Source organism: Pseudophryne corroboree, unplaced genomic scaffold (assembly GCF_028390025.1).
Source record: "Pseudophryne corroboree isolate aPseCor3 unplaced genomic scaffold, aPseCor3.hap2 scaffold_218, whole genome shotgun sequence".
Lineage (NCBI taxonomy): Eukaryota > Metazoa > Chordata > Amphibia > Anura > Myobatrachidae > Pseudophryne > Pseudophryne corroboree.
The window spans coordinates 952,930-976,583 of record NW_026968826.1 but is presented as its reverse complement, the minus strand read 5'-3'; the positions used below and the strand labels follow the sequence as shown (position 1 = coordinate 976,583).

The 23,654-nt window shown below is 47.8% G+C and overlaps 18 non-coding genes and 5 pseudogenes across 18 annotated transcripts; 11 read left to right on the top strand and 12 right to left on the bottom strand.

The window, feature by feature from the left end:
* Nucleotides 1–2,268: 2,268 nt before the first annotated feature.
* Nucleotides 2,269–2,432, bottom strand: LOC135007042 (U1 spliceosomal RNA). The gene has a single exon (XR_010207099.1). It is a non-coding gene; the product is annotated as a U1 spliceosomal RNA (small nuclear RNA).
* A 670-nt stretch (nucleotides 2,433–3,102) lies between these two features.
* LOC135006865 (U1 spliceosomal RNA) lies at nucleotides 3,103–3,265 on the bottom strand. Its single transcript, XR_010206937.1, has one exon. It is a non-coding gene; the product is annotated as a U1 spliceosomal RNA (small nuclear RNA).
* A 148-nt stretch (nucleotides 3,266–3,413) lies between these two features.
* On the bottom strand, nucleotides 3,414–3,577 carry LOC135007051 (U1 spliceosomal RNA). The gene has a single exon (XR_010207108.1). It is a non-coding gene; the product is annotated as a U1 spliceosomal RNA (small nuclear RNA).
* Nucleotides 3,578–4,272: 695 nt separating this feature from the next.
* Nucleotides 4,273–4,414, bottom strand: LOC135007440 (U1 spliceosomal RNA; annotated as a pseudogene).
* A 152-nt stretch (nucleotides 4,415–4,566) lies between these two features.
* LOC135007047 (U1 spliceosomal RNA) lies at nucleotides 4,567–4,730 on the bottom strand. The gene has a single exon (XR_010207104.1). It is a non-coding gene; the product is annotated as a U1 spliceosomal RNA (small nuclear RNA).
* A 693-nt stretch (nucleotides 4,731–5,423) lies between these two features.
* Nucleotides 5,424–5,565, bottom strand: LOC135007339 (U1 spliceosomal RNA; annotated as a pseudogene).
* A 152-nt stretch (nucleotides 5,566–5,717) lies between these two features.
* Nucleotides 5,718–5,881, bottom strand: LOC135006985 (U1 spliceosomal RNA). Its single transcript, XR_010207046.1, has one exon. It is a non-coding gene; the product is annotated as a U1 spliceosomal RNA (small nuclear RNA).
* A 615-nt stretch (nucleotides 5,882–6,496) lies between these two features.
* Nucleotides 6,497–6,659, bottom strand: LOC135007334 (U1 spliceosomal RNA). Its single transcript, XR_010207376.1, has one exon. It is a non-coding gene; the product is annotated as a U1 spliceosomal RNA (small nuclear RNA).
* Nucleotides 6,660–6,811: 152 nt separating this feature from the next.
* On the bottom strand, nucleotides 6,812–6,975 carry LOC135007197 (U1 spliceosomal RNA). Its single transcript, XR_010207249.1, has one exon. It is a non-coding gene; the product is annotated as a U1 spliceosomal RNA (small nuclear RNA).
* Nucleotides 6,976–7,647: 672 nt separating this feature from the next.
* LOC135007432 (U1 spliceosomal RNA) lies at nucleotides 7,648–7,810 on the bottom strand. Its single transcript, XR_010207429.1, has one exon. It is a non-coding gene; the product is annotated as a U1 spliceosomal RNA (small nuclear RNA).
* A 152-nt stretch (nucleotides 7,811–7,962) lies between these two features.
* LOC135006992 (U1 spliceosomal RNA) lies at nucleotides 7,963–8,126 on the bottom strand. Its single transcript, XR_010207053.1, has one exon. It is a non-coding gene; the product is annotated as a U1 spliceosomal RNA (small nuclear RNA).
* Nucleotides 8,127–8,797: 671 nt separating this feature from the next.
* On the bottom strand, nucleotides 8,798–8,960 carry LOC135007426 (U1 spliceosomal RNA). The gene has a single exon (XR_010207427.1). It is a non-coding gene; the product is annotated as a U1 spliceosomal RNA (small nuclear RNA).
* Nucleotides 8,961–9,104: 144 nt separating this feature from the next.
* LOC135006925 (U5 spliceosomal RNA) lies at nucleotides 9,105–9,220 on the top strand. Its single transcript, XR_010206989.1, has one exon. It is a non-coding gene; the product is annotated as a U5 spliceosomal RNA (small nuclear RNA).
* Nucleotides 9,221–9,490: 270 nt separating this feature from the next.
* On the top strand, nucleotides 9,491–9,606 carry LOC135006888 (U5 spliceosomal RNA). The gene has a single exon (XR_010206954.1). It is a non-coding gene; the product is annotated as a U5 spliceosomal RNA (small nuclear RNA).
* A 286-nt stretch (nucleotides 9,607–9,892) lies between these two features.
* LOC135006908 (U5 spliceosomal RNA) lies at nucleotides 9,893–10,008 on the top strand. The gene has a single exon (XR_010206973.1). It is a non-coding gene; the product is annotated as a U5 spliceosomal RNA (small nuclear RNA).
* Nucleotides 10,009–10,282: 274 nt separating this feature from the next.
* Nucleotides 10,283–10,398, top strand: LOC135006947 (U5 spliceosomal RNA). The gene has a single exon (XR_010207010.1). It is a non-coding gene; the product is annotated as a U5 spliceosomal RNA (small nuclear RNA).
* Nucleotides 10,399–17,682: 7,284 nt separating this feature from the next.
* LOC135006976 (U1 spliceosomal RNA) lies at nucleotides 17,683–17,846 on the top strand. Its single transcript, XR_010207038.1, has one exon. It is a non-coding gene; the product is annotated as a U1 spliceosomal RNA (small nuclear RNA).
* Nucleotides 17,847–17,998: 152 nt separating this feature from the next.
* Nucleotides 17,999–18,140, top strand: LOC135007281 (U1 spliceosomal RNA; annotated as a pseudogene).
* Nucleotides 18,141–18,831: 691 nt separating this feature from the next.
* Nucleotides 18,832–18,995, top strand: LOC135007070 (U1 spliceosomal RNA). Its single transcript, XR_010207127.1, has one exon. It is a non-coding gene; the product is annotated as a U1 spliceosomal RNA (small nuclear RNA).
* A 152-nt stretch (nucleotides 18,996–19,147) lies between these two features.
* Nucleotides 19,148–19,289, top strand: LOC135007280 (U1 spliceosomal RNA; annotated as a pseudogene).
* A 692-nt stretch (nucleotides 19,290–19,981) lies between these two features.
* Nucleotides 19,982–20,145, top strand: LOC135006975 (U1 spliceosomal RNA). Its single transcript, XR_010207037.1, has one exon. It is a non-coding gene; the product is annotated as a U1 spliceosomal RNA (small nuclear RNA).
* A 152-nt stretch (nucleotides 20,146–20,297) lies between these two features.
* Nucleotides 20,298–20,439, top strand: LOC135007279 (U1 spliceosomal RNA; annotated as a pseudogene).
* Nucleotides 20,440–21,130: 691 nt separating this feature from the next.
* LOC135007073 (U1 spliceosomal RNA) lies at nucleotides 21,131–21,294 on the top strand. Its single transcript, XR_010207130.1, has one exon. It is a non-coding gene; the product is annotated as a U1 spliceosomal RNA (small nuclear RNA).
* The last annotated feature ends 2,360 nt before the right edge of the window (nucleotides 21,295–23,654 follow it).

Below are 23,654 nucleotides of genomic sequence, written 5' to 3'. Positions count from 1 at the left end.
GCGGCACCCCGCAGAGAATGTGATCGCCTCTGCCTGTCAATCGGGGCGGGGAAGGGGGGGAGAGGTGGGTCAGCAACACTCCATTTCCAAGTCAGGGATGGAGCGGTGCGGGGGCAAGGCTTCAAAATGGGGTCTGCAACGGAGGAGACACAGGGGGCGTGGTCACAGCGGCTGTATGACATCACATTCAGCCGCTGTGATCACAAAAATGGTGGCGGCTTCCTGCGCGCACATACAGTCTGCACCAGCAGGAGCCTACACCATTTTTTATGATCACGCTGAACTGCAGTGCGACTGCAATTACAGCATGGTCAAGAAGGGAGGCGTCATGCTGGGTGGCCATGCCCTGTCACTGTGCAGGAGCCAGCACCGCTCACACACTAGTCCCCGGGTGCAGCCCCCAACCCCCGGGACACCCGGAGCAACAAAATGTAGATTCAGGCCACCAGGCCACGCCCCTACCTATGAAACCATGCCTCCTTTTTACCATTGCGCTGTTTATCTGCGCGCACTGCATTACAATCTCCCTCGCCACCTCTCTGGGTGTCACCAGTGATAGTGACACCTCTGCCATGCTTGTAGCAGCTGGTCCTAAGATCTACGCCTCAAGCCCTGAGTGTTTGCCCTTGTGACTTGTTGATCATCATAGCGAAGCAGATGCTTACAGAAAACTGCAGGGGCTTAGATTGAAAATAAAAAAAATTGATGGGTATAAGGTAGAGAGGAGCGGGTTCGGTTCTCCGAGAACCGAATTCCCCACGAACTCCACGTGGTTTACACTGGTCCGAGGCAGGCTCGGTTGTTCCCGCCTGACTCGGAAAACCTGAACAAGGGAAAATGTCATCATCCCGCTGTCAGATTCTCGTGAGATTCGGATTCCATATAAAGAGCTGCGCGTTGCTGCCATTTTTAATCGTGCATTGAAGAGAGAGCGGAGAGGACGTGGCTATGTTCTCTCAGTGGAAATCTCAATATCAGTGCTCAGTATCAGTGGTTACTTATTGCTGCTCAGTAATACTAGTAGTGTGTCTCTCCTGCTCAGTGTCAGTTCTCAGTAGTATCCTCATCAGTGCTCAGTATCACTGCTCATTGTCTTGTGCTGCATTGTGGTGCTCAGCATACTACAGTACATTACTAATAGTCCAGTGCTGCATCTTGCTGCTCAGTGTCAGTTCTAGTATCCTCATCAGTGCTCACTATCACTGCTCATTGCATTGTGGTGTTCTGTATACTACAGTAACATAGTAATATAGTATATATAGAGGAGCGGGTTCGGTTCTCCGAGAACCGAATTCCCGACGAACTCCACGTGGTTTACACTGGTCCGAGGCAGGCTCGGTTGTTCCCGCCTGACTCGGAAAACCTGAACAAGGGAAAATGTCATCATCCCGCTGTCGGATTCTCGCGAGATTCGGATTCCATATAAAGAGCTGCGCGTTGCCGCCATTTTTACTCGTGCATTGAAGAGAGAGCGGAGAGGACGTGGCTATGTTCTCTCAGTGGAAATCTCAATATCAGTGCTCAGTATCAGTGGTTACTTATTGCTGCTCAGTAATACTAGTAGTGTGTCTCTCCTGCTCAGTGTCAGTTCTCAGTAGTATCCTCATCAGTGCTCAGTATCACTGCTCATTGTCTTGTGCTGCATTGTGGTGCTCAGCATACTACAGTACATTACTAATAGTCCAGTGCTGCATCTTGCTGCTCAGTGTCAGTTCTAGTATCCTCATCAGTGCTCACTATCACTGCTCATTACATTGTGGTGTTCTGTATACTACAGTAACATAGTAATATAGTAACATATGGCAACATAGTTTTTGAGGTTGAATAGAGGCAAATTGCCCATCGTGTTCAACCTGTTTTAAGTTGTGATGATTCTACATACTTGCTGAATAATGTTTTATGACTAGTTAGCTACTATAACTCATGTTACCCCCGGATTAACCATGTTGATATTTTAAGTATTATAACCTTGGATAGCTTTTTCATTCAGAAATGTATCCATTCCTTTTTTAAATCCAATTACAGAGTCCGCCATTACCACCTTCCCTGGCAGGGAATTCCACATCCTGATTGCCCTAACAGTGAAGATCATAGTATCTCACCTGGCAGGTAAGTAGGAGTTGGGCTAGAGCTGTGGAGGATTGCTGCTCGGGCACTCCCTGTCAAGTGAAGGAGATCCAACTGAGGCAGCACAAGGGAACTCTCGAAAGAAGAACAAGGCTAGAGGAAGATCGGAGACAAAGAAATCTGACTTTTACCAGAGCTGACCAGAGGAAAGCACAAACACAGTCCCCCACTACCACAAATAATGCAGTCGAGTTTCCCACATTTGGGGAAATCACAGGGGTCAGCATACCCAGAGTGCAATGAATGAACCTCACCATGGGAGAACAATCTTCATGACCATGGTATCTCCTATGCAAAATAAGTATGATTTGGGATAGGGCTGGGGAGGGCCGCTGCTCAGGCACATCTCTGTCAAGTAAAGGAGATTCAACTGAGGCAGCACAAGGGAACTCTCATCTGGGGACAATAACTGCAGGGAGAACACATATTTTCAGATGAACATGGGAGGGCAGAAGGCTGCCTAATACTGAAGCACCCCCAAACAACAAACCAAATGCAACTACTAGTGCAAGCATTCCTGGGGGAAGGCCTGCAGCAGACGGATTTGCATATGGTGATGTCATCCAAGCAGTGGGTCAAAGTTGGCTTCAACCCTCGTCTGCATATGAAAATAAAAAAGGGGTGTGCAGGGCATGGCGGCCTTTTGCGGCGCTTGGATGACCCCTAGTTCGCATTAAACACCTCCACCCTCCTTCGGTGTGGGGCTCATGTTGGCTATGCCCCAGCCCCTGAAGCATTCAAGCTGATTTCTTGCAGCAGCTGGGCACTGTAACAGCTCCAGAGCTGCTCTGTAAAGCAAGTAAAAGGGTGTGGGCCCTGCAGCACTACCTGTAGTTTGCATTGTGCGTTGGAAGGCACAAAGTAAGCAGACGGGGAAGTCAGGATAGTGCACAAGGGCATAGAAGGGAGCGGCTCAAGAAAAGAGAAGTGGAAACAGACAGCAAACTAGGCTGGAGAGAGACCTGAGACAAAGAGATCTGAATTATACGAGAGCCGACCAGAGGAAACACAAATTATGTAATCAAGTGTCCCACATTTGGGGAAATCGTAGGAGCAGCACACCCAGAGTGCATTGGGTGAGCCTTGCCCTGGGAGAAGCACCTTCCTGATCATAGTATCTCACCTGGCAGGTAAGAGTTGGGCTAGAGCTGGGGAGGGTCGCTGTACGGGCACCCCCCTGTCAAGTGAAGGAGATCCAACTGAGGCAGCACAAGGAAACTCTCGAAAAAAGAACAAGGCTAGATGAAGATCTGAGACATAGAAATCTGACTTTTACCAGAGCTGACCAGAGGAAAGCACAAACACAGTCCCCCACTACAACAAATAATGCAGTCGAGTTTCCCACATTTGGGGAAATCACAGGGGTCAGCATACCCAGAATGCAATGAATGAACCTCACCCTGGGAGAACAATCTTCATGATAATGGTATCTCCTATGCAAAATAAGTATGATTTGGGATAGGGCTGGGGAGGGCCGCTGCTCAGGCACATCTCTGTCAAGTAAAGGAGATTCAACTGAGGCAGCACAAGGGAACTCTCATCTGGGGACAACAACTGCAGGGAGAACACATATTTTCAGATGAAAATGGGAGAGCAGAAGGCTGCCTAATACTGAAGCACCCCCAAACAACAAACCAAATGCAACAACTAGTACAAGCATTCCTGGGAAAAGGTCTGCAGAAGACGGATTTGCATACGGTGATGTCATCCAAGCAGTGGGCCAAAGTTGGCTGGAACCCTCATCTGCCTATGAAAAGAGAAAAGGGGTATGCAGGGCATGGCGGCCTTTTGCGGTGCTTGGATGACCCTTAGTTTGCATTAAACACCTCCACCCTCCGTCGGTGTGGGGCTCATGTTGGCTATGCCCCAGCCCCTGAAGCATTCAAGCTGATTTCTTGCAGCAGCTGGGCACTGTAACAGCTCCAGAGCTGCTCTGTAAGGCAAGTAAAAGGGTGTGGGCCCTGCAGCACTACCTGTAGTTTGCATTGTGCATTGGAAGGCACAAAGTAAGCAGACAGGAGGAGATGTCAGGATAGTCCACAAGGGTATAGAAGGGAGGGGCTTAAGAAAAAAGAAGTGGAAACAGACAGCAAACTAGGCTGGAGAGAGACCTGAGACAAAGAGATCTGAATTATATGAGAGCCGACCAGGGGAAACACAAATTATGCAGTCAAGTTTCCCACATTTGGGGAAATCGCAGGGGCAGCACACCCAGAGTGCATTGGGTGAGCCTTGCCCTGGGAGAAGCACTTACATGATCATAGTATCTCACCTGGCAGGTAAGTAGGAGTTGGGCTAGAGCTGGGGAGGGTCGCTGCTCGGGCACCCCCCTGTCAAGTGAAGGAGATCCAACTGAGGCAGCACAAGGGAACTCTCGAAAGAAGAACAAGGCTAGAGGAAGATCTGAGACAAAGAAATCTGACTTTTACCAGAGCTGACCAGAGGAAAGCACAAACACAGTCCCCCACTACCACAAATAATGCAGTTGAGTTTCCCACATCTGGGGAAATCACAGGGGTCAGCATACCCAGAATGCAATGAATGAACCTAACCCTGGGAGAACAATCTTCATGACCATGGTATCTCCTATGCAAAATAAGTATGATTTGGGATAGGGCTGGGGAGGGCCGCTGCTCAGGCACATCTCTGTCAAGTAAAGGAGATTCAACTGAGGCAGCACAAGGGAACTCTCATCTGGGGACAACAACTGCAGGGAGAACACATATTTTCAGATGAACATGGGAGGGCAGAAGGCTGCCTAATACTGAAGCACCCCCAAACAACAAACCAAATGCAACAACTAGTAAAAGCATTCCTGGGAGAAGGTCTGCAGAAGACGGATTTGCATACGGTGATGTCATCCAAGCAGTGGGCCAAAGTTGGCTGGAACCCTCATCTGCATATGAAAAGAGAATAAGGGTTATGCAGGGAATGGCGGCCTTTTGCGGCGCTTGGATGACCCCTAGTTCTCATTAAACACCTCCATTCTCCTTCGGTGTGGGGCTCATGTTGGCTATGCCCCAGCCCCTGAAGTATTCAAGCTGATTTCTTGCAGCAGCTGGGCACTGTAACAGCTCCAGAGCTGCTCTGTAAGGCAAGTAAAAGGGTGTGGGCCCTGCAGCACTACCTGTAGTTCGCATTGTGCGTTGGAAGGCACAAAGTAAGCAGACGGGAGAAGTCAGGATAGTGCGCAAGGGCATAGAAGGGAGCGGCTCAAGAAAAGAGAAGTGGAAACAGGCAGCAAACTAGGCTGGAGAGAGACCTGAGACAAAGAGATCTAAATTATACGAGAGCCGACCAGGGGAAACACAAATTATGCAGTCAAGTGTCCCACATTTGGGGAAATCGCAGGAGCAGCACACCCAGAGTGCAATGGGTGAGCCTTGCCCTGGGAGAAGCACCTTCATGATCATAGTATCTCACCTGGCAGGTAAGTAGGAGTTGGGCTAGAGCTGGGGAGGGTTGCTGCTCGGGTACCCCCCTGTCAAGTGAAGGAGATCCAACTGAGGCAGCACAAGGGAACTCTCGAAAGAAGAACAAGGCTAGAGGAAAATCTGAGACAAAGAAATCTGACTTTTACCAGAGCTGACCAGAGGAAAGCACAAACACAGTCCCCCACTACCACAAATAATGCAGTCGAGTTTCCCACATTTGGGGAAATCACAGGGGTCAGCATACCCAAAATGCAATGAATGAACCTCACCCTCGGAGAACAATCTTCATGACCATGGTATCTCCTATGCAAAATAAGTATGATTTGGGATAGGGCTGGGGAGGGCCGCTGCTCAGGCACATCTCTGTCAAGTAAAGGAGATTCAACTGAGGCAGCACAAGGGAACTCCCATCTGGGGACAACAACTGCAGGGAGAACACATATTTTCAGATGAACATGGGAGGGCAGAAGGCTGCCTAATACTGAAGCACCCCCAAACAACAAACCAAATGCAACAACTAGTACAAGCATTCCTGGGGGAAGTTCTGCAGAAGACGGATTTGCATACGGTGATGTCATCCAAGCAGTGGGCCAAAGTTGGCTGGAACCCTCATCTGCATATGAAAAGAGAAAAGGGGTATGCAGGGCATGGCGGCCTTTTGCGGCGCTTGGATGACCCTTAGTTCGCATTAAACACCCCCACCCTCCTTCGGTGTGGGGCTCATGTTGGCTATGCCCCAGCCCCTGAAGCATTCAAGCTGATTTCTTGCAGCAGCTGGGCACTGTAACAGCTCCAGAGCTGCTCTGTACGGCAAGTAAAAGGGTGTGGGCCCTGCAGCACTACCTGTAGTTTGCATTGTGCATTGGAAGGCACTTAAGAATAGAGAAGTGGAAACAGACAGCAAACTAGGCTGGAGAGAGACCTGAGACAAAGAGATCTGAATTATACGAGAGCCGACCAGGGGAAACACAAATTATGCAGTCAAGTTTCCCACATTTGGGGAAATCGCAGGAGCAGCACACCCAGAGTGCAATGGGTGAGCCTTGCCCTGGGAGAAGCACCTACGTGATCATAGTATCTCACCTGGCAGGTAAGTAGGAGTTGGGCTAGAGCTGGGGAGGGTCACTGCTCGGGTACCCCCCTGTCAAGTGAAGGAGATCCAACTGAGGCAGCACAAGGGAATTCTCGAAAGAAGAACAAGGCTAGAGGAAGATCTGAGACAAAGAAATCTGACTTTTACCTGAGCTGACCAGAGGAAAACACAAACACAGTCCCCCACTACCACAAATAATGCTGTCGAGTTTCACACATTTGGGGAAATCACAGGGGTCAGCATACCCAGAATGCAATGAATGAACCTCACACTGGGAGAATAATCTTCATGACCATGGTATCTCCTATGCAAAATAAGTATGATTTGGGATAGGGCTGGGGAGGGCCGCTGCTCAGGCACATCTCTGTCAAGTAAAGGAGATTCAACTGAGGCAGCATAAGGGAACTCTCATCTGGGGACAACAACTGCAGGGAGAACACATATTTTCAGATGAACATGGGAGGGCAGAAGGCTGCCTAATACTGAAGCACCCCCAAACAACAAACCAAATGCAACAACTAGTGCAAGCATTCCTGGGGGAAGGCCTGCAGCAGATGGATTTGCATATGGTGATGTCATCCAAGCAGTGGGTCAAAGTTGGCTTCAACCCTCGTCTGCATATGAAAAAGAGAAAAGGGGCGTGCAGGGCATGGCGGCCTTTTGCGGCGCTTGGATGACCCCTAGTTCGCATTAAACACCTCCACCCTCCTTTGGTGTGGGGCTCATGTTGGCTATGCCCCAGCCCCTGAAGCATTCAAGCTGATTTCTTGCAGTAGCTGGGCACTGTAACAGCTCCAGAGCTGCTCTGTACGGCAAGTAAAAGGGTGTGGGCCCTGCAGCACTACCTGTAGTTTGCATTGTGCATTGGAAGGCACAAAGTAAGCAGACGGGAGAAGTAAGGATAGTGCGCAAGGCCATAGAATGGAGCGGCTTAAGAAAAGAGAAGTGGAAACAGACAGCAAACTAGGCTGGAGAGAGACCTGAGACAAAGAGATCTGAATTATACGAGAGCCGACCAGGGGAAACACAAATTATGCAGTCAAGTTTCCCACATTTGGGGAAATCGCAGGGGCAGCACATCCAGAGTGCAATGGGTGAGCCTTGCCCTGGGAGAAGCACCTTCATAATTATAGTATCTCACCTGGCAGGTAAGTAGAAGTTGGGCTAGAGCTGGGGAGGGTCGCTGCTCGGGCACCCCCCTGTCAAGTGAAGGAGAACCAACTGAGGCAGCACAAGGGAACTCTCGAAAGAAGAACAAGGCTAGAGGAAGAACTGAAACAAAGAAATCTGACTTTTAAAAGAGCTGACCAGAGGAAAGCACAAACACAGTCCCCCACTACCACAAATAATGCAGTTGAGTTTCCCACATTTGGGGAAATCACAGGGGTCAGCATACCCAGAATGCAATGAATGAACCTCACCCTGGGAGAACAATCTTCAAGACCATGGTCTCTCCTATGCAAAATAAGTATGATTTGGGATAGGGCTGGGGAGGGCCGCTGCTCAGGCACATCTCTGTCAAGTAAAGGAGATTCAACTGAGGCAGCACAAGGGAACTCTCATCTGGGGACAACAACTGCAGGGAGAACACATATTTTCAGATGAACATGGGAGGGCAGAAGGCTGCCTAATACTGAAGCACCCCCAAACAACAAACCAAATGCAACAACTAGTGCAAGCATTCCTGGGGGAAGGCCTGCAGCAGATGGATTTGCATATGGTGATGCCATCCAAGCAGTGGGTCAAAGTTGGCTTCAACCCTCGTCTGCATATGAAAAGAGAAAAGGGGCGTGCAGGGCATGGCGGCCTTTTGCGGCGCTTGGATGACCCCTAGTTCGCATTACACACCTCCACCCTCCTTCGGTGTGGGGCTCATGTTGGCTATGCCCCAGCCCCTGAAGCATTCAAGCTGATTTCTTGCAGCAGCTGGGCACTGTAACTGCTCCAGAGCTGCTCTGTAAGGCAAGTAAAAGGGTGTGGGCCCTGCAGCACTACCTGTAGTTTGCATTGTGCATTGGAAGGCACGAAGTAAGCAGACGGGAGAAGTCAGGATAGTGCGCAAGGGCATAGAAGGGAGCGGCTCAAGAAAAGAGAAGTGGAAACAGACAGCAAACTAGGCTGGAGAGAGACCTGAGACAAAGAGATCTGAATTATACGAGAGCCGACCAGGGGAAACACAAATTATGCAGTCAAGTTTCCCACATTTGGGGAAATCGCAGAAGCAGCACACCCAGAGTGCTATGGGTGAGCCTTGCCCTGGGAGAAGCACCTTCATGATCATAGTATCTCACCTGGCAGGTAAGTAGGAGTTGGGCTAGAGCTGGGGAGGGTCGCTGCTCGAGCATCCCCCTGTCAAGTAAAGGAGATTCAACTGAGGCAGCACAAGGGAACTCTCATCTGGGGACAACAACTGCAGGGAGAACACATATTTTCAGATAAAAATCTTGGTCATGCTCTGGTTTCTCTTCAGAACGAACAAATATTTCGCCTTTTACTAAAGATTTCCGTGGAGAGGAGCAAAACCGAGTTTTATCTCAATTTTTGCATGCCCCATCTTTTTGGGGTTTCTTTTATCGGTTTAAAGATAGAATGAGTGTGCTTTAATGTAAGCTCATTTGCATAGAAATGACAGTAAATGTTTGTTTCTTTTCAAACAGAACTTTCTTGACCATGCTACTTGCTTGAAAGATCTGGGAGCACATGGAATACAGTACAAACCATGCTTATAGCAAGGAGAAGACAGGTGAGAAATCTGCTTTCTTTCAAATTGGGCGCTCACTTTGATCTGAATGAGGACTGCTGGCACGGCACTCAGGCGACAGGTGGAATCTTGGTCATGCTCTGGTTTCTCTTCAGAACGAACAAATCTTTCGCCTTTTACTAAAGATTTCCGTGGAGAGGAGCAAAACTGAGTTTTATCTCAATTTTTGCATGCCCCATATTATTGGGGTTTCTTTTATCGGATTAAAGACAGAACAAGTGTGCTTTCTTGTTAGCTTTAATGTAAGTTTATTTGCATAACAATGACAATAAATGTCTGTTTCTTTTCAAGCAGAACTTTCTTGACCATACTAATTGCTTGAAAGATCTGGGAGCACATGAAAAAGAGTACAAACCATGCTTATAGCAAGGGGAAGCCTGGTGAGAAATCTGCTTTCTTTCTTTCAAATTGGGTGCTCACTTTGAGCTGAATGAGGACTGCTGGCATGGCACTCAGGCGACAGGTGGAATCTTGGTCATGCTCTGGTTTCTCTTCAGAACGAACAAATCTTTCGCCTTTTACTAAAGATTTCCGTGGAGAGGAGCAAAACTGAGTTTTATCTAAATTTTTGCATGCCCCGTCTTATTGGGGTTTCTTTTATCAGTTTAAAGATAGAACGAGTGTGCTTTAATGTAAGCTCATTTGCGTAGAAATGACAGTAAATGTTTGTTTCTTTTCAAACAGAACTTTCTTGACTATACTAATTGCTTGAAAGATCTGGGAGCACATGGAAAAGAGTACAAACCATGTTTATAGCAAGGGGAAGCCTGGTGAGAAATCTGCTTTCTTTCATTCAAATTGGGTGCTCACTTTGAGCTGAATGAGAACTGCTGGCATGGCACTCAGGCGACAGGTGGAATCTTGGTCATGCTCTGGTTTCTCTTCAGAACTAACAAATATTTCGCCTTTTATTAAAGATTTCCGTGGAGAGGAGCAAAACTGAGTTTTATCTCAATTTTTGCATGCCCCATATTATTGGGGTTTCTTTTATCAGTTTAAAGACAGAACGAGTGTGCTTTCTTGTTAGCTTTAATGTAAGTTTATTTGCATAACAATGACAGTAAATGTTTGTTTCTTTTCAAACAGAACTTTCTTGACCATGCTACTTGCTTGAAAGATCTGGGAGCACATGGAAAACAGTACAAACCATGCAGTATCACAAGAAGATAGAGCAGAATTGAGGACACGTCAACAATTTCTGCCGAAGGTGGTTCATCTTTCCACATGGTGCCTTTGGCCACTGACACCTTCGTTGAGTCAAAGTCTCTGGCTGTGGTCAGAACTTTGAAAATTTATGTCACCAGAACGGTTCAGATTAGGAAAACAGAGGCTCTGTTTGTCCTGTATGCTCCCAACATGATTGGGTGTCCTGCTTCCATGCAGACCATTATGCGCTGGATCTGTGGTAAGATTCAGCATGCTCATTCCACGGCAGGATTGCCGTTACTGAATTAGGTGAAGACCCATTCTACTAGAAAGGTGGGTTCATCCTGGGCAGCTGGTCGGGGAGTCTCGGCATTGCAACTTTGCCGAGCAGCTATTTAGTAAACACTTTTGCTAAGTTTTACAAGTTTGATACCTTGGCTGATGATAACCTCAAGTTGGGTCATTCGGTGCTGCAGAGTCGTACGCACTCTCCCACCCGTTCAAGAGCTTTGGTATAACCCCATGGTTCTTAATGTGACCCCAGCATCCTCTAGGTCGTATGAGAAAATAGGATTTTAATACCTACCGGTAAATCCTTTTCTCTTAGTCCGTAGAGGATGCTGGGCACCCGTCCCAGTCCATACTGTGTCTGCAGTTATTACTTGTGGTTATACACATGTTGTGTTACGGTTCTGGTCAGCTTTTTGCTGCAATTGTTCATGCCGTTGGCTTGTGTTCTGTTGAATGCCACGTTCTGCGGCATGCTTAAGGTGTGAGCTGGTAAGATGCTCACCTTAGTTTAACAATAAATCCTTTCCTCGAAATGTCCGTCTCCCTGGGCACAGTTCCTATAACTGGAGTCTGGAGGAGGGGCATAGAGGGAGGAGCCAGTTCACACCCTTTGAAAGTCTTAAAGTGCCCATGTCTCTTGCGGATCCCGTCTATACCCCATGGTTCTTAATGTGACCCCAGCATCCTCTACGGACTAAGAGAAAAGGATGCCCTTGTGTACTATCCTGACTTCTCCTCCCGTCTGCTTACTTTGTGCCTTCCAACGCACAATGCGAACTACAGGTGGTGCTGCAGGGCCCACACCCTTTTACTTGCCTTACAGAGCAGCTCTGGAGCTGTTACAGTGCCCAGCTGCTGCAAGAAATCAGCATGAATGCTTCAGGGGATGGGGCATGGCCAACATGAGCCCCACACCAAAGGAGGGTGGGGGTGTTTAATGCGAACTAGGGGTCATCCAAGCACTGCAAAAGGCCGCCATGCCCTGCATGCCCCTTTTCTCTTTTTATATGCAGATGAGAGTTCCAGCCAACTTTGGCCCACTGCTTGGATGACATCACCGTATGCAAATCCGTCTGCTGCAGACCTTCCCCCAGGAATGCTTGTACTAGTTGTTGGATATGGTTTGATATTTGATGGTGCTTCAGTATTAGGCAGCCTTCCGCCCTCCCATGTTCATCTGAAAAGATGTGGTCTCCCTGCAGTTGTTGTCCCCAGACGAGAGTTCCCTTGTGCTTCCTCAGTTGAATCTCCTTAACTTGACGGGGGAGGGGCTGCCCGAGCTGCCACCCTCCCCAGCCCTATCCCAACTCATACTTATTTTACATATTAGATCTCTTGATCATGAAGATTGTTCTCACAGGGTGAGGTTCATCCATTATATTTTAAAATAGGAAGGTACAAATTACATATTTGAATTGCATCTATGTGCTGGATTCAAATGTCCCCCCCCCCCCCCCTTCCTTTCTCAATTGTGCCCGTCAGCAGCTATTCTAAGGTTGCTGCCAATGGGTGTGACACATTAATTTCTTCTGTGGGGTACACTGGACTCCACAAGGATTCACATTGGGGTGTAGAGTAGGATCTTGATCTGAGGCACCAACCGGCTCAAAGCTTTTGACTGTTCCCAAGAAGCTCAGTGCATTCTCCTCTATAACCCCGCTTCCATGAACAGGGAGCTCAGTTTGTAGTTGGTGCCTTCAGTAGCAGGCCAATTAACAGGGGCCTGCCTCAGGCAGCCTATTCTTAGCTATTAATTTTGACAAGAAAAGAAGAACTTGTTTTATGAGAATCTACAAGGGCTGCAGCAGGCTAGGTCTAATAGACATCTTTACTGCAGCTTCATCACTCCCAGCGGCGCTGTATACTCCCGTGCCCTGGTTGCTGGGTCACTGCAGCGGAGGCTCCGGTTTCATCCTAAGGTCTGTCACACACACACCACCCTTCCGGATCACGAGGCCGCTGATGAAGGGGAGCGAGGCCGTAGGGGGTGGGCCGTGTGCGCACTGCGGTGGACACTGATTACTGGGCAGCCGCTCCACTAGCCACCAGGTACAGTTAAGGAGCACAGGTCTGGGGTTTTTTCTCCTATATTAACCCAATTTTGTACTGCCCGCAGCGCATTGTGATAGGTAATAGGGCCTGATTCAGGTTGGATTGCAATCACAATAAGCGATCCAACTGCAAAAATTGCTAAGAGCATACGCATGTGCCTGCATTTTCTGCGGCACCCCGCAGAGAATGTGATCGCCTCTGCCTGTCAATCGGGGCGGTGAAGGGGGGGAGAGGTGGGTCAGCAACACTCCATTTCCAAGTCAGGGATGGAGCGGTGCGGGGGCAAGGCTTCAAAATGGGGTCTGCAACGGAGGAGACACAGGGGGCGTGGTCACAGCGGCTGTATGACATCACATTCAGCCGCTGTGATCACAAAAATGGTGGCGGCTTCCTGCGCGCACATACAGTCTGCACCAGCAGGAGCCTACACCATTTTTATGATCACGCTGAACTGCAGTGCGACTGCAATTACAGCATGGTCAAGAAGGGAGGCGTCATGCTGGGTGGCCATGCCCTGTCACTGTGCAGGAGCCAGCACCGCTCACACACTAGTCCCCGGGTGCAGCCCCCAACCCCCGGGACACCCGGAGCAACAAAATGTAGATTCAGGCCACCAGGCCACGCCCCTACCTATGAAACCATGCCTCCTTTTTACCATTGCACTGCTTATCTGCGCGCACTGCATTACAATCTCCCTCGCCACTTCTCTGGGTGTCACCAGTGATAGTGACACCTCTGCCATGCTTGTAGCAGCTGGTCCTAAGATCTACGCCTCAAACCCTGAGTGTTTGCCCTTGTGACTTGTTGATCATCATAGCGAAGCAGATGCTTACAGAAAACTGCAGGGGCTTAGATTGAAAATAAAAAAATTGATGGGTATAAGGTAGAGAGGAGCGGGTTCGGTTCTCCGAGAACCGAATTCCCCACGAACTCCACGTGGTTTACACTGGTCCGAGGCTGGCTCGGTTGTTCCCGCCTGACTCGGAAAACCTGAACAAGGGAAAATGTCATCATCCCGCTGTCGGATTCTCGCGAGATTCGGATTCCATATAAAGAGCTGCGCGTTGCTGCCATTTTTACTCGTGCATTGAAGAGAGAGCGGAGAGGACGTGGCTATGTTCTCTCAGTGGAAATCTCAATATCAGTGCTCAGTATCAGTGGTTACTTATTGCTGCTCAGTAATACTAGTAGTGTGTCTCTCCTGCTCAGTGTCAGTTCTCAGTAGTATCCTCATCAGTGCTCAGTATCACTGCTCATTGTCTTGTGCTGCATTGTGGTGCTCAGCATACTACAGTACATTACTAATAGTCCAGTGCTGCATCTTGCTGCTCAGTGTCAGTTCTAGTATCCTCATCAGTGCTCACTATCACTGCTCATTGCATTGTGGTGTTCTGTATACTACAGTAACATAGTAATATAGTATATATAGAGGAGCGGGTTCGGTTCTCCGAGAACCGAATTCCCGACGAACTCCACGTGGTTTACACTGGTCCGAGGCTGGCTTGGTTGTTCCCGCCTGACTCGGAAAACCTGAACAAGGGAAAATGTCATCATCCCGCTGTCGGATTCTCGCGAGATTCGGATTCCATATAAAGAGCTGCGCGTTGCTGCCATTTTTACTCGTGCATTGAAGAGAGAGCGGAGAGGACGTGGCTATGTTCTCTCAGTGGAAATCTCAATATCAGTGCTCAGTATCAGTGGTTACTTATTGCTGCTCAGTAATACTAGTAGTGTGTCTCTCCTGCTCAGTGTCAGTTCTCAGTAGTATCCTCATCAGTGCTCAGTATCACTGCTCATTGTCTTGTGCTGCATTGTGGTGCTCAGCATACTACAGTACATTACTAATAGTCCAGTGCTGCATCTTGCTGCTCAGTGTCAGTTCTAGTATCCTCATCAGTGCTCACTATCACTGCTCATTGCATTGTGGTGTTCTGTATACTACAATAACATAGTAATATAGTAACATAGTTTTTGAGGTTGAATAGAGGCAAATTGCCCATCGTGTTCAACCTGTTTTAAGTTGTGATGATTCTACATACTTGCTGAATAATGTTTTATGACTAGTTAGCTACTATAACTCATGTTAACCCCGGATTAACCATGTTGATATTTTAAGTATTATAACCTTGGATAGCTTTTTCATTCAGAAATGTATCCATTCCTTTTTTAAATCCAATTACAGAGTCCGCCATTACCACCTTCCCTGGCAGGGAATTCCACATCCTGATTGCCCTAACAGTGAAGAAACCTTTCCTCCATTGCGTTCTGAACTTTCCTCCAGTCGCAGCGAGTGACCACGTGTTCTTTTAATAAATAATTCCTCTGATAACTCTTTGTTATGTATCTTTACATATTTGAAGATATTAATAATATCTCCTCTTAGGCACCTCTTTTCTAGTGTATAAATATTCAGCCTAGTAAGTCTTTCCTTATAGTCCAGTACTTTTAGGCCTTTAATCAATTTAGTCTTCAGGATCTCTTACACTTCCATGAGCAGCAGAGTAGTGCAATGGAAGCATGCTGGGCCCATAACCCAGAGGTTGATTGATCGAAACTATCCTCTGCTATGTGCATTTTTTTTTTTATAATTAAAGTAATCAAAAACTGGGATTGATATTTTGGCTCTTTTATTTTTACTTAAAGTACAATAACTTTTATCATTTTAATTTGTTTTAATAGTATATTGACAGCATTGTTTTCTTTAAAAAATCCACTTAATTTTCTTTACCCTATTACTGAAATGGTAATTGACAAAAACAAACTACATTGTCACCAGAAGAGCAATGCAAAATGTACAAGTGATATATGAAAATCATCTTCCATCTTGAATTTCAATGATGCATTGGGACAACAATTTGTGAGAAACATCTTCACCCATAAAGAAAGATTTTCTTAATTCCTTACCTGTGTGCTGATTAGATATCACCTTGTTTTCACATTAAACAGACTTCCCCATGAGGAAGCAGCAAGGATGCAGTGACGTTTCCTGGTGTCAACCTGTATTATTTCAGTAGACATTGAAATGAGGATGCATCTTTGATGCCTTTCCAATGAAGCAAGTTTATTTCAGTAATAGGTGAAAAACCATTCCTACAAAGGTGTTAATCAGAGACTTGGCTTTGTGGACACTTTTCAGAGAGCAAATTTGTTAGCATAAACATAAAATCAGAAAATGAAGAGCTGTTTAATCACTCAATTGGACTTTTCTGCCAGCATATTTTTTTTTCTCTGCAACCCACTGCTAAATTGTGCTTCCTAGCTGTTTTTTTATAAAATCACTTAATCAAATCTAACTCTGATTACATCAGAGAAGGCCAGGTACCCTACACCATAAGGGGGGTTTTTGAAATTTTGACTTGTCTACTTAAAGATCACCAAAATCTGATTACAAGGTCAATTACATCCCTGGGTGGGATTGAACCACCAACCTTTTGGTTAATAGCCAAACATGCTAACCGATTGCGCCACAGAGACACCTTGCAAAAGTCGATACTGACAAAGGCTAATAATCATTCATCTAGAACGTTTCCTAGAAAAACTTTAAAAAGTCAATAATCTGGAGAATTTTTGTAAGATACACATTGGTACTTTCCCATGATGAGTGAGTGCTTCAGGATTTCTTGCACTTACATGGGCTATTAACCAAAAGGTTGGTGGTTCAATCCCACCCAGGGATGTAATTGACCTTGTCATCAGATTTTGGTGATCTTTAAGTAGACAAGTCAAAATTTCAAACCCCCTCTTATGGTGTAGGGTACCTGGCCTTCTCTGACGTAATCAGAGTTAGATTTAATTAAGTGATTTTATAAAAAACAGCTAGGAAGCACAATTTAGCAGTGGGTTGCAGAGAAAAAAATAACATTTTAAACCTACCGGTAATTTTTTTTTCTCGTAGTCCGTAGAGGATGATGGGGACTCCGTAAGGACCATGGGGGATAGACGGGCTCCGCAGCAGACATGGGCACTTTAAGAAAGACTTTAGATCTGGGTGTGCACTGGCTCCTCCCTCTATGCCCCTCCTCCATACCTCAGTTAGAGAAACTGTGCCCAGAGGAGACGGACAGTACGAGGAAAGGATTTTTGTTAATCCAAGGTCAAGATTCATACCAGCCACACCAATCACACCGTATAACTTGTGATATACTACCCAGTTAACAGTATGAAAACAACATAGCATCAGTCCAAGACCGATGAAAACTAACATATAACCCTTATGTAAGCAATAACTATATACAAGTCTTGCAGAAGTAGACCGCACTTGGGACGGGCACCCAGCATCCTCTACGGACTACGAGAAAAAGATTTACCGGTAGGTTTAAAATCTTATTTTCTCTTACGTCCTAGAGGATGCTGGGGACTCCGTAAGGACCATGGGGATTATACCAAAGCTCCCAAACGGGCAGGAGAGTGCGGATAACTCTGCAGCACCGATTGAGCAAACAGGAGGTCCTCCTCAGCCAGGGTATCAAACTTATAGAACTTTGCAAAGGTGTTTGAACCAACTTTGACCCACTGCTTGGATGACATCACCATATGCAAATCCATCTGCGGCAGGCCTTCCCCCAGGAATGCTTGCACTAGTTGTTGCATTTGGTTTGTTGTTTGGGGGTGCTTCAGTATTAGGCAGCCTTCTGCCCTCTCATGTTCATCTGAAAATATGTGTTCTCCCTGCAGTTGTTGTCCCCAGATGAGAGTTCCCTTGTGCTGCCTCAGTTGAATCTCCTTTACTTGACAGAGATGTGCCTGAGCAGCGGCCCTCCCCAGCCCTATCCCAAATCATACTTATTTTGCATAGGAGATACCATGGTCATGAAGATTGTTCTCCCAGGGTTAGGTTCATTCATTGCATTCTGGGTATGCTGACCCCTGTGATTTCCCCAAATGTGGGAAACTCAACTGCATTATTTGTGGTAGTGGGGGACTGTGTTTGTGCTTTCCTCTGGTCAGCTCTGGTAAAAGTCAGATTTCTTTGTCTCAGATCTTCCTCTAGCCTTGTTCTTCTTTCGAGAGTTCCCTTGTGCTGCCTCAGTTGGATCTCCTTCACTTGACAGGGGGGTGCCCGAGCAGCGACCCTCCCCAGCTCTAGCCCAACTCCTACTTACCTGCCAGGTGAGATACTATGATCATGAAGATGCTTCTCCCAGGGCAAGGCTCACCCATTGCACTCTGGGTGTGCTGCCCCTGCGATTTCCCCAAATGTGGGAAACTTGACTGCATAATTTGTGTTTCCCCTGGTCGGCTCTCATATAATTCAGATCTCTTTGTCTCAGGTCGCTCTCCAGCCTAGTTTGCTGTCTGTTTCCACTACTTTTTCTTGAGCCCCTCCCTTCTATACCCTTGTGCACTATCCTGACTTCTCCCGTCTGCTTACTTTGTGCCTTCCAACGCACAATGCAAACTACAGGTAGTGCTGCAGGGCCCACACCCTTTTACTTGCTTTACAGAGCAGCTCTGGAGCTGTTACAGTGCCCAGCTGCTGCAAGAAATCAGCTTGAATGCTCCAGGGGCTGGGGCATAGCCAACATGAGCCCCACACCGAAGGAGGGTGGAGGTGTTTAATGCGAACTAGGGGTCATCCAAGCGCCGCAAAAGGCCGCCATGCCCTGCACACCCCTTTTTTCTTTTCATATGCAGACGAGGGTTGAAGCCAACTTTGACCCACTGCTTGGATGACATCACCATATGCAAATCCATCTGCTGCAGGCCTTCCCCCAGGAATGCTTGCACTAGTAGTTGCATTTGGTTTGTTGTTTGGGGGTGCGTCAGTTTTAGGCAGCCTTCTGCCCTCCCATGTTCATCTGAAAATATGTGTTCTCCCTGCAGTTGTTGTCCCCAGATGAGAGTTCCCTTGTGCTGCCTCAGTTGAATCTCTTTTACTTGACAGAGATGTGCCTGAGCAGCGGCCCTCCCCAGCCCTATCCCAAATCATACTTATTTTGCATAGGAGATACCATGGTCATGAAGATTGTTCTCCCAGGGTTAGGTTCATCCATTGCATTCTGGGTATGCTGACCCCTGTGATTTCCCCAAATGTGGGAAACTAAACTGCATTATTTGTGGTAGTGGGGGACTGTGTTTGTGCTTTCCTCTGGTCAGCTCTGGTAAAAGTCAGATTTCTTTGTCTCAGATCTTCCTCTAGCCTTGTTCTTCTTTCGAGAGTTCCCTTGTGCTGCCTCAGTTGGATCTCCTTCACTTGACAGGGGGGTGCCCGAGCAGCGACCCTCCCCAGCTCTAGCCCAACTCCTACTTACCTGCCAGGTGAGATACTATGATCATGAAGATGCTTCTCCCAGGGCAAGGCTCACCCATTGCACTCTGGGTGTGCTGCCCCTGCGATTTCCCCAAATGTGGGAAACTTGACTGCATAATTTGTGTTTCCCCTGGTCGGCTCTCATATAATTCAGATCTCTTTGTCTCAGGTCTCTTTCCAGCCTAGTTTGCTGTCTGTTTCCACTTCTTTTTTCTTGAGCCCCTCCCTTCTATACCCTTGTGCACTATCCTGACTTCTCCCGTCTGCTTACTTTGTGCCTTCCAACGCACAATGCAAACTACAGGTAGTGCTGCAGGGCCCACACCCTTTTACTTGCTTTACAGAGCAGCTCTGGAGCTGTTACAGTGCCCAGCTGCTGCAAGAAATCAGCTTGAATGCTTCAGGGGCTGGGGCATAGCCAACATGAGCCCCACACCGAAGGAGGGTGGAGGTGTTTAATGCGAACTAGGGGTCATCCAAGCGCCGCAAAAGGCCGCCATGCCCTGCACACCCCTTTATTCTTTTCATATGCAGACGAGGGTTGAAGCCAACTTTGACCCACTGCTTGGATGACATCACCATATTCAAATCCATCTGCTGCAGGCCTTCCCCCAGGAATGCTTGCACTAGTTGTTGCATTTGGTTTGTTGTTTGGGGGTGCTTCAGTATTAGGCAGCCTTCTGCCCTCCCATGTTCATCTGAAAATATGTGTTCTCCCTGCAGTTGTTGTCCCCAGATGAGAGTTCCCTTGTGCTGCCTCAGTTGAATCTCCTTTACTTGACAGAGATGTGCCTGAGCAGCGGCCCTCCCCAGACCTATCCCAAATCATACTTATTTTGCATAGGAGATACCATGGTCATGAAGATTGTTCTCCCAGGGTTAGGTTCATTCATTGCATTCTGGGTATGCTGACCCCTGTGATTTCCCCAAATGTGGGAAACTCAACTGCATTATTTGTGGTAGTGGGGGACTGTGTTTGTGCTTTCCTCTGGTCAGCTCGGGTAAAAGTCAGATTTCTTTGTCTCAGATCTTCCTCTAGCCTTGTTCTTCTTTCGAGAGTTCCCTTGTGCTGCCTCAGTTGGATCTCCTTCACTTGACAGGGGGGTGCCCGAGCAGCGACCCTCCCCAGCTCTAGCCCAACTCCTACTTACCTGCCAGGTGAGATACTATGATCATGAAGATGCTTCTCCCAGGGCAAGGCTCACCCATTGCACTCTGGGTGTGCTGCCCCTGCGATTTCCCCAAATGTGGGAAACTTGACTGCATAATTTGTGTTTCCCCTGGTCGGCTCTCATATAATTCAGATCTCTTTGTCTCAGGTCTCTCTCCAGCCTAGTTTGCTGTCTGTTTCCACTTCTTTTTTCTTGAGCCCCTCCTTCTATACCCTTGTGCACTATCCTGACTTCTCCCGTCTGCTTACTTTGTGCCTTCCAACGCACAATGCAAACTACAGGTAGTGCTGCAGGGCCCACACCCTTTTACTTGCTTTACAGAGCAGCTCTGGAGCTGTTACAGTGCCCAGCTGCTGCAAGAAATCAGCTTGAATGCTTCAGGGGCTGGGGCATAGCCAACATGAGCTCCACACCGAAGGAGGGTGGAGGTGTTTAATGCGAACTAGGGGTCATCCAAGCGCCGCAAAAGACCGCCATGCCCTGCACACCCCTTTTTTCTTTTCATATGCAGACGAGGGTTGAAGCCAACTTTGACCCACTGCTTGGATGACATCACCATATGCAAATCCATCTGCTGCAGGCCTTCCCCCAGGAATGCTTGCACTAGTAGTTGCATTTGGTTTGTTGTTTGGGGGTGCTTCAGTTTTAGGCAGCCTTCTGCCCTCCCATGTTCATCTGAAAATATGTGTTCTCCCTGCAGTTGTTGTCCCCAGATGAGAGTTCCCTTGTGCTGCCTCAGTTGAATCTCCTTTACATGACAGAGATGTGCCTGAGCAGCGGCCCTCGCCAGCCCTATCCCAAATCATACTTATTTTGCATAGGAGATACCATGGTCATGAAGATTGTTCTCCCATGGTGAGGTTCATTCATTGCATTCTGGGTATGCTGACCCCTGTGATTTCCCCAAATGTGGGAAACTCGACTGCATTATTTGTGGTAGTGGGGGACTGTGTTTGTGCTTTCCTCTGGTCAGCTCTGGTAAAAGTCAGATTTCTTTGTCTCAGATCTTCCTCTAGCCTTGTTCTTCTTTCGAGAGTTCCCTTGTGCTGCCTCAGTTGGATCTCCTTCACTTGACAGGGGGTGCCCAAGCAGCAATCCTCCACAGCTCTAGCCCAACTCCTACTTACCTGCCAGGTGAGATACTATGATCTTCACTGTTAGGGCAATCAGGATGTGGAATTCCCTGCCAGGGAAGGTGGTAATGGTGGACTCTGTAATTGGATTTAAAAAAGGAATGGATACATTTCTGAATGAAAAAGCTATCCAAGGTTATAATACTTAAAATATCAACATGGTTAATCCGGGGGTAACATGAGTTGTAGTAGTTAACTAGTCATAAAACATTATTCAGCAAGTATGTAGAATCATCACAACTTAAAACAGGTTGAACACGATGGGCAATTTGCCTCTTTTCAACCTCAAAAACTATATTACTATATGTTACTATATTACTATGTTACTGTAGTATACAGAACACCACAATGTAATGAGCAGTGATAGTGAGCACTGATGAGGATACTAGAACTGACACTGAGCAGCAAGATGCAGCACTGGACTATTAGTAATGTACTGTAGTATGCTGAGCACCACAATGCAGCACAAGACAATGAGCAGTGATACTGAGCACTGATGAGGATACTACTGAGAACTGACACTGAGCAGGAGAGACACACTACTAGTATTACTGAGCAGCAATAAGTAACCACTGATACTGAGCACTGATATTGAGATTTCCACTGAGAGAACATAGCCACGTCCTCTCCACTCTCTCTTCAATGCACGAGTAAAAATGGCGGCAACACGCAGCTCTTTATATGAAATCCGAATCTCGCGAGAATCCGACAGCGGGATGATGACATTTTCCCTTGTTCAGGTTTTCCGAGTCAGGCGGGAACAACCGAGCCTGCCTCGGACCAGTGTAAACCACGTGGAGTTCGTGGGGAATTCGGTTCTCGGAGAACCGAACCCGCTCCTCTCTACCTTATACCCATCAATTTTTTTATTTTCAATCTAAGCCCCTGCAGTTTTCTGTAAGCATCTGCTTCGCTATGATGATCAACAAGTCACAAGGGCAAACACTCAGGGCTTGAGGCGTAGATCTTAGGACCAGCTGCTACAAGCATGGCAGAGGTGTCACTATCACTGGTGACACCTAGAGAGGTGGCGAAGGAGATTGTAATGCAGTGCACGCAGATAAGCAGCGCAATGGTAAAAAGGAGGCATGGTTTCATAGGTAGGGGCGTGGCCTGGTGGCCTGAATCTACATTTTGTTGCTCCGGGTGTCCCGGGGGTTGGGGGCTGCACCCGGGGACTAGTGTGTGAGCGGTGCTGGCTCCTGCACAGTGACAGGACATGGCCACCCAGCATGACGCCTCCCTTCTTGACCATGCTGTAATTGCAGTCGCACTGCAGTTCAGCGTGATCATAAAAAATGGTGTAGCCTTCTGCTGGTGCAGACTGTATGTGCGCGCAGGAAGCCGCCACCATTTTTGTGATCACAGCGGCTGAATGTGATGTCATACAGCCGCTGTGACCACGCCCCCTGTGTCTCCTCCGTTGCAGACCCCATTTTGAAGCCTTGCCCCCGCACCGCTCCATCCCTGACTTGGAAATGGAGTGTTGCTGACCCCCCTCTCCCCCCCTGCCCCGATTGACAGGCAGAGGCGATCGCATTCTCTGCGGGGTGCCGCAGAAAATGCAGGCACATGCGTATGCTCTTAGCAATTTTTGCAGTTGGATCGCTTATTGTGATTGCAACCCAACCTGAATCAGGCCCTATTACCTATCACAATGCGCTGCGGGCAGTACAAAATTGGTTTAATATGGGAGAAAAACCCCCAGACCTGTGCTCCTTAACTGTACCTGATGGCTTGTGGAGCGGCTGCCCAGTAATCAGTGTCCACGCCAGTGCGCACACGGTCCACCCCCTACGGCCACGCTCCCCCTCATCAGCGGCCTCGTGATCCGGAAGGGCGGTGTGTGTGTGACTGACCTTAGGAAGAAACCGGAGCCTCCGCTGCAGTGATCCAGCAACCAGGGCACGGGAGTATACAGCGCCGCTGGGAGTGATGAAGCTGCAGTAAAGATGTCTATTAGACCTAGCCTGCTGCAGCCCTTGTAGATTCTCATAAAAAAAGTTCTTATTTTCTTGTCAAAATTAATAGCTAAGAATAGGCTGCCTGAGGCAGGCCCCTGTTAAGTGGCCTGCTACTGAAGGCACCAACTACAAACTGAGCTCCCTGTTCATGGAAGCGGGGTTATAGAGGAGAATGCGCTGAGCATCTTGGGAACAGTCAAAAGCTTTGAGCCGGTTGGTGCCTCAGATCAA